This window comes from Gouania willdenowi, unplaced genomic scaffold (assembly GCF_900634775.1).
Source record: "Gouania willdenowi unplaced genomic scaffold, fGouWil2.1 scaffold_5_arrow_ctg1, whole genome shotgun sequence".
In the NCBI taxonomy this organism is placed as follows: Eukaryota; Metazoa; Chordata; class Actinopteri; order Blenniiformes; family Gobiesocidae; genus Gouania; species Gouania willdenowi.
Window position 1 is genome coordinate 134,269 of NW_021145224.1, and position 8,382 is coordinate 142,650.

General features: G+C 42.4%; 1 pseudogene; it reads right to left on the minus strand.

Annotated features, from left to right (window-relative positions):
- Positions 1 to 2,265: 2,265 nt before the first annotated feature.
- Positions 2,266 to 3,310, minus strand: LOC114460681 (tubulin-specific chaperone C-like; annotated as a pseudogene).
- Positions 3,311 to 8,382: the final 5,072 nt, after the last annotated feature.

The window sequence follows — 8,382 nt, forward strand, 5'->3', positions numbered from 1 at the left end:
AATGATGCTGCACGGTGAGGACCAATGATGCTGCATGGTGATGACCAGTGATGCTGCATGGTGAGGACCTATGATGCTGCATGGTGAGGACCAATGATGCTGCACGGTGAGGACCAATGATGCTGCACGGTGAGGACCAATGATGCTGCATGGTGAGGACCATTGATTCAGCATGGTGAGGACCAATGATGCTGCATGGAGAGGACCAATGATGCTGCACGGTGAGGACCAATGATGCTGCATGGTGAGGACTAATGATGCTGCATGGTGAGGACCAATGATGCTGCATGGTGATGACCAGTGATGCTGCATGGTGAGGACCAATGATGCTGCATGGTGATGACCAGTGATGCTGCATGGTGAGGACCAATTATGCTGCATGGTGAGGACCAATGATGCTGCATGGTGTATATATAAACATTATAAATATGTTTTCAATGTGTCCTGTCTGGATGTGGTGTAAATTACCCCTCTTTTAAAGACAATTCAAAGCAATACATACTGTATACAATACATATTAACATTTTTTTTTAACATTTTTTTAATTAATACAAATTTACATTCGGGAAAAAAATATTTATGGAACTACATAAACATATATTGAATATACACATACATATGATGGTGTACTGTATAAATATTGTCAATCAATGCAGTTATTGACGACAAATTACCAAAAATCCCAGATAGGTCAATGGATTCAAATTGCCCGCCACTAACTTCTAGAACAAACTGAGTTTACATGAATCACGTGATGGTCAAGCATTTTGGACTTTGTCGTACCAAAGCAGTGACCCCCAACAGAATAAGTATCCCCTGCTGCAGGAGCACGCATGAAGGGCGGAGCTACAATTCCGTGTTTAGAAATCAGTTTAGCTTATTATTAAAACTAAATGTGGATTGTTACGATCATGCTTTGATTGTCAAAGATAGATAATTATTCATGGTTTCTTTTTAACATACGATAATTAAATGTTTTCAAAATCTAACAACAAAACCATGTACGTAAGCAGAGACAAAACTGATATAATCCAGACAGTAAGATTAACACTAAAAAGACAGTTTGAGCTAAATACACAAAATCTAAATCGTTAACAAATAAAAATAATTATATTTTAAATATTAAACCTAATACACATTAAACAATTCATATATACCTTATAAATCAAATAAAGCAGACACAATAGAGCCCTAAATGATATATAATTTGATAATAATAGTTCTACCTAAATAAATACAGTTTGCTATTTTGTACATACGTGTTGTTAAAGTTAATAGTATTCATAGATCTGCTTGACAATGTCATATATTCTCCTTTTTCTATGAAAGTGTAATGTTGCTAGGTGACCAGCCTGCTAACTAAACGTTAGCTAAATACTCTCTGGGTTCTAGACTCAAACACGCTGTAATTCAGTCTTTAGATCAATGTGTCCAACTTGTGATACAGTAAAATCAACACCACTGTGAACATTTGAACACACTGTCAGACTCAGATCCACCTTTTTCACTCAATGATGTTCTGATGAACTTACTGCAGCACTGCCCACAGTAGTTGTTGATGTAACTCACTTTCCTTTACACAGGAGATCTGATCTTTAGATAATGGTGTATTTTTTTATTCAGCCTCTGTTGATCATCATAACTTCATAGCATTTATTCAGACATTCTCAACACAGACACATGGTGATACAGGACTGTGGACCAGAACATGTTATCAGGAGATACAAATGATTTCAGCCTGTCTCACTGTGCCTGATAGAAAATGTATCCCCTCTATAATCCTCAGGTGATGGACTAACATCATCTGCTTTATTCTGTACACATTTATCATAATTTATAATAAAACATGTGAATTAGGAACAGTTTTTCTTTTGTGGAGAAGAAGAACATGAGACAGATCTGACCTCATGCTTTGTGTTCTCAGATGGTTCCACTTTTAGTAGCGTCTGACGCTAACAGCTCTAGCAGAAAGACGATATATCATGTTGACTTCAAAATAGTGTTGGATGAATCTTATAAGATGGGTGATGAAGAAAAAACAGGCTGTGATCAGTGGGAGGGGCCTATAATGTCAATAGAAATTCCTACACATTCTAAATGCTGTATCTTGGCTATTTTTCAGTTGATTCACATCAAATTTACATGTATTATTGATCCCAAGATGAGCAAAAAGTTACATTGTTTTTTGTTTTGTTTTTTAAATCCACCTTTATTATTAACATTATATTTATTTATTCTCCAGCTAAAGGTGAAAAACTTTCACCTTTAGGGATCCCAGTTGTTCTTTCTTTCTCCCTCTGGTATGACTGTCCAGTTTGGGGATGGCGCCTCAGTATCAAGCCAGTTAAAGTCATCCACCTGGTCCCAGTTGTTTCTTTCCCTATCCAGGCCAGACAGACTAAAGTCCTCTTCCAAGCGAGGGTGGGACCAGGTGAACGGGGCAAAGCCCACCCCACTGCAGTTTTCTATGATGGCCCTGCTAATGACGTGCACATACACCTGTGTTGGTGGTGTTGTGGGTCCGCAGCTGCTGACAAAGAAAGGCCAGGGTGCTGTTTGTGCAGTGATCTATGAGGACTGAGCTGGCCACGGGTCCACACAGGATCTCACAGTCCTCTATGTGTTTCAGGTGCAGTGTGCTCGGGGAACCAAACAGGCGAACCTTGCAGTGGGTCAGGTGGGTCAGCAGCACGTGCTGTTTGCTGATCTCCTCTGAGGTCTTGGACACAAATTCGTTGCTGAGGTTGAAGATTCCACACTGCTCAGGAGCTGGTGGTGCAGACGCATTATCATTATCTACCTTGTTGTTACCTGACTCAGCTTCAGGTGTGTTAGATGATCCAAGCTCTGTTTTCTGGGATTTTTCTGCAGCTTTGGTTCTGGTTCTGAAAGCAAACGTCTTCTGAGGCAGACACGCCTCCCTGGTTTCTGACAGAGAGTTCTGTAGTTGTTGTAGAGCAGCCTGGGCTTCTCTCACATTATACTGCGTTAGAAACAACAAGCTGTCGTTCAGAAACTTCTGTAACTGTTGGACTTTGTTCGTGGCTTCCTCCAACCTTCGGGTCGCCTCAGCCCGGTCCGTCCCGGAGCATTCTGACAGTAGCTGTTCAATACACGCCCGCTCCCCGTAGAAAGTGCTGGAGAAATACTCAACTTTTTCCTCAGCGACACTGCTACTCTCTTTAGCCTCTTTACGGCGTTCAGCGTCTTCTAGCCTGGCCTGGTGTCGCTTCTGGAGTCGCTCCTGTACTTTACCAGCATAATTTAATTCAATAGCTAAGCCATCTCCGTCTTCCACGGCAGCGTCCATGTTTCAAAAAGTTACATTGTGACCCCGCCCAAAACCAAACAGGAAGTCGGCCATTTAGTCTGTCTGTCTCACAGAGGACTCATAGACATGTCTGTCTGTCTCTCTGTCTGTGTGTCTGTCTGTTTTGGCTGTGTGTCTATCTGTATTTCTGTGTGTGTGTGTGTGTGTGTAGCTGTGTGTGTCTGTCTGTTGGTGTCTGTGTGTGTGTGTGTGTGTGTCTGCCTGTTTGTCTGTCTGTGTGTTTGTTTGTCTAAGTGCCTGTCTGACTGTCTGTCTGTCTGTCTGTGTGTGTGTCTGTTTGTCTGTCTTTGTAGCTGTGTCTGTCTGTCTTCTGTTTGTCTGTCTGTCTTTATGTCTGTGTGGCTGTCTGTCTGTGTGGCCGTCTGTCTGTGTAGCTGTCTGTCTGTGTAGCTGTGTATGTCTGTCTGTCAGTGTGTCTGTCTGTCTGCGTAGCTGTGTGTGTCTGTCTGTGTTTGTCTGTCTGTCTGTATCTGTGTGTGTGTGTGTCAGACGGACAGACACTGACAGACAGACAGACACACACACACACACAGCTACACAGACAGACGGAGAGACACTGACAGACAGTCTGTGTAGCTGTGTCTGTGTGTCTGTCTGTCAGTGTCTGTCTGCCTGCCTGTCTGTCTGTCTGCCTGCCTGTCTGTCTGTGTTTGTCTGCCTGTCTGTCTGTCAGCCTGCCTGTCTGTCTGTGTTTGTCTGCCTGTCTGTCTGTCAGCCTGCATGTCTGTCTGTGTAGCTGTGTGTGTCTGTCTGTCTGTCTGTGTTTGTCTGCCTGTCTGTGTGTCAGCCTGCCTGTCTGTCTGTGTAGCTGTGTGTGTCTGTCTGTCTGTGTGGCTGTGTCTGTCAGTATGTGTGACTGTCTGTCTGTGTAGCTGTGTGTGTCTGTCTGTCTGACAGTGTCTCTCTGTGTGTGTGTGTGTGTGTGTGTCTGTCTGTCTGTCTGCCTGTTTATCTGTCTGCGTGTCTGTCTGCGTGTCTGTTTGTTTGTCTAAGTGTCTGTCTGTCTCTGTGTGTCTGTCTGTCTGCCTGTCTTTCTTTGTAGCTGTGTCTTTCTGTCTGCCTGTCTGTCTCTGTGTCTGTCAGTCTATGTTGTATGTGTTGTCTGTGTGTCTGTTTGTCTGCGTTTCTGTCTGTGTAGCTGTCTGTCTGTGTCTGTGTGGCTGTCTGTCTGTCTGTCGGTGTGTGTGTCTTTCTGTGTAGCTGTGTGTGTCTGTCTGTCGGTGTGTCTGTCTGTGTAGCTGTGTTTGTCTGTCTGTCTCTGTGTGTTTGTCTGTCTGTCTGTCCATGTGTGTGCCTGTTTGTCTGTCTAAGTGTATGCCTGTCTGTCTGTGTGTGTAGCTGTGTCTGTCTGTCTTCTGTCTGTCTGCCTGTGTGTCTCTGTGTCTGTCAGTCTATGTGTCTGACTGTTTGTCTGTCTGTCTGTGTAGCTGTCTGTCTGTCTGTCTGTCCATGTGTCTGTCTAAGTGTATGTCTATCTGTGTGTCTGTCTGTCTATGTGTCTGTCTGTGTGTTTGTTTGTCTAAGTGTCTGTCTGTATGTCTGTGTGGCTGTGTCTGTCGGTGTGTCTGTCTGTCTGTCTTTGTTTGTCTGTCGGTGTGTCTGCCTGTGTTTGTCTGTCTGTCTGTGTCTGTCTATGTGTCTGTCTGTGTGTTTGTTTGTCTAAGTGTCTGTCTGTCTGTCTGTTTGTGTGTCTGTGTCTGTCGGTGTGTCTGACTGTCTGTCGTTGTAGCTGTGTCTGTCTGTCTGTCTGTCTCTGTGTCTGTTAGTCTATGTGTCTGTCTGTCTGTGTAGCTGTGTGTGTCTGTCTGTCTGTGTGACTGTCTCTCTGTCTGTCTGTCTGTCTGTCTGTCTCACAGAGGACTCAGAGACACTGAGGAACCAATGAACCCAATCCAAAACCCAGGATACAGAGTGTCAGTGAAGGAGGTACAGACGGTGTGGATGAGTGTCAGAGAGTCAGAGGAGACTTCATAGAAGGACAGACGTCCATCAGGACAGTCCACATACACTCCTACTCTACCAGAGGAACCACAAGGACAGAAGGTACGTGTGATTATGTTATTGTGTCTGAAGGAGTAAAAACCACTGTAACATCTCAGACTCCAGGACTGATTATTATTTCCAAACCAACAATCATTACTCTTTCCTTTCCTACTGATTCCTCTGTAACTCACTGCTATAGAAACATTTCCATTCCACTCCACCTCCCAGTAACAGCGACCAGTCAGACCAGTACTACACAGAACCTGATAGTAATCAAATCTGTCCTGATGATGAGGATAAAGCTCCTCCTCCTTCACACGTGTCACCATCCTGTTGTTGTCAGACAGTCTGAGGTTTCTGTTGATGGAGTTTGTGTCGAGGTGAATGTGACAGAAATCTGATGAGACACAAAGAAACAACAGTTGATCATGTGATGCTTCATTTTCTCTGTATCACTGACATGTTCATTCACTCAGAGCTTCATGAGGACACTTTGAATGAACACACACACACACTTACACTTCCTCACACCAGCTTTGATCCTCTGCTCTCCTCCATGGTCCGCCCTGCAGGAGCAAACACAGGCAGTGATTTACACACCTAAAGAGTCCAAAGTGCTGCTCAGAAACCTGATGCCATCTCCATCAAGCTCTCCATGTTTCTACTGGTTTGTCTTCAACAGCTTCACCTTCTTCATCTCCTTCAAAGTGTTCCTCTCTTCATCCTCACTGATTGGTTCCACCTCCTCTGATCTTAACTATACACTATTATATATATGTATATATACACTATTTGGTCACCTAGGCTGAAATCCAATCAGAACTCATGTGATCTAACGTATTGATCACATCTAATCTGTCTGTGTTTACAAACATTAAAATCATCATAAATCAGGTTGATCAACAGTAACTGAATATTCAGCAGGGCCACAGGAAGTAGGGGTGCTGGGGGTGTTGCAGCTCCCCCTATTGGTGAGAATGTAGATGTTTAAATGTAGTCTATGAAAAATATTTAGCACAATTTATAAATTCATTATGAATATTTTGGGAAATGAATTTGACACACATAGGTTATTACGTGTATTTTGTATTTGAATGTAATTATTTTTAGGTCTAATTAACACAGGTTCACGTTGACTTTTGAAGACATGGGTACGCAGCACCATGACCCAGAAAAGACTCACACACCTTTCTCTGATACACACCCACACACAGATTCTGAACTCCCTGGACATTCATCACCTCATGAGAGACTTTATCTCCACGCCCCCAGAGCACACCTCCACATCTGGACACCTGTAACCATGGTAACCCTCCCTGCAGCTCAAAGTAAGAGCATGGTGCCACCGTACACTTTCATATCCATTCATACAGTTTAACATCACACTACAGTATTTTTACAAGGTGGTGGTGATGGAGATGGAGTGTGTTATTATGATTGTGTGTTCTGTGTGTAATGGATGTGGAGAGTTGTTAAATAACGTTTAAATAGTCAGATTATTTCCTTGTGGTGTGCATAAAAGGATTTTGGAGTCACGTGACATAAACATAGATGGTGCAGTGACTCAGGTTCATGTCAGCTGATCTAATCTATTGCATTGTTATAGTGTTATTGTGAAGTTTAGCTAATAGTGCATATATTCATCTGAGAACTGATGATGTCTGTGCGTTACAGACCCTGGCTGTGAGTGTGCACCAGGGGCGTAGCACCACATGTTGGGCCCCTCCTGTAACTTTTAATATCTACACTTTTTTCACCTGTAAACTAAACTAGTATTATTATATAAACTTAATTTTTTTGTATTTTATTTGAACTAGATTTATATATTTGAGAAAGTTTAAGTATAGGATACAGTTATTTGATATTTACTGTATTTGTATTGTGTATTTGAAAAACAATTAAAAAAAAAACTTTAAAAATATAATTTTGATCAGTTTTTACATACTTTTTAACCAATTACTAGACATTTAAACCCCATTTTAATTCCAGGCTGACCCCACATGGGGTCCTGACCCCAAGGTTGAAAAAAATCTGCAATAACCTAATGACTCCATATCCATTGTTTGTATTTTATAAATCTGTTCTACTATATTTTAATGGTTTATTGAATATTGTGTTTGTGACATACTTTTGCTAGTGTATATATATATACAGTGAAGAAAATAAGTATTTGAACACCCTGATATTTTGCAAGTTCTCCCACTTAGAAATCATGGAGGGGTCTGGAATTTTCATGGAAGGTGCATGTCCACTGTATGAGAGATAACCTAAAAAGAAAAATCCAGAAATCACAATCTATGATTTTTTAACAATTTATTCGTGTGATACAGCTGAAAATAAGTATTTGAACACCAACATTAATATTTGGTAGAGTAGCCTTTGTTTGCAATTACAGAGGTCAAACGTTTCCTGTAGTTCTTCACCAGGTTTGCACAGACTGCAGGAGGGATTTTAGCCCAGTCCTCCACACAGATCTTCTCTAGATCAGTCAGCTTTCTGGGCTGTCGCTGAGTAACACGGACTTTCAGCTCCCTCCAAAGATTTTCAATTGGATTTAGGTCTGGAGACTGGCTAGGCCACTCCAGAACCTTGATATGCTTCTTACGAAGCCACTCCTTGGTTTTCCTGGCTGTGTGCTTTGGGTCATTGTCATGTTGGAAGATCCAGCCACGACTCATCTTCAATGATCTGACTGAGGGAAGGAGGTTTTTGGCCAATATCTCACAATACATGGCTGCAGTCATCCTCTCCTTAATACAGTACAGTCGTCCTGTCCCATGAGCAGAAAAACACCCCCAAAGCATGATGCTACCACCCCCATGCTTCACAGTAGGGATGGTGTTCTTGGGATGGTACGCATCATTCTTCTTCCTCCAAACACGCACAGTGGAATTATGACCAAAAAGGTCAATCTTGGTCGCATCTGACCACAAAACTTTCTCCCATGACTCCTCTGGATCATCCAAATGGTCATTGGCAAACTTAAGACGGGCCTTAACATGTGCTGGTTTAAGCAGGGGAACCTTCCGTGCCGTGCATGATTTCAAACCATGACGTCTTAGTGTATT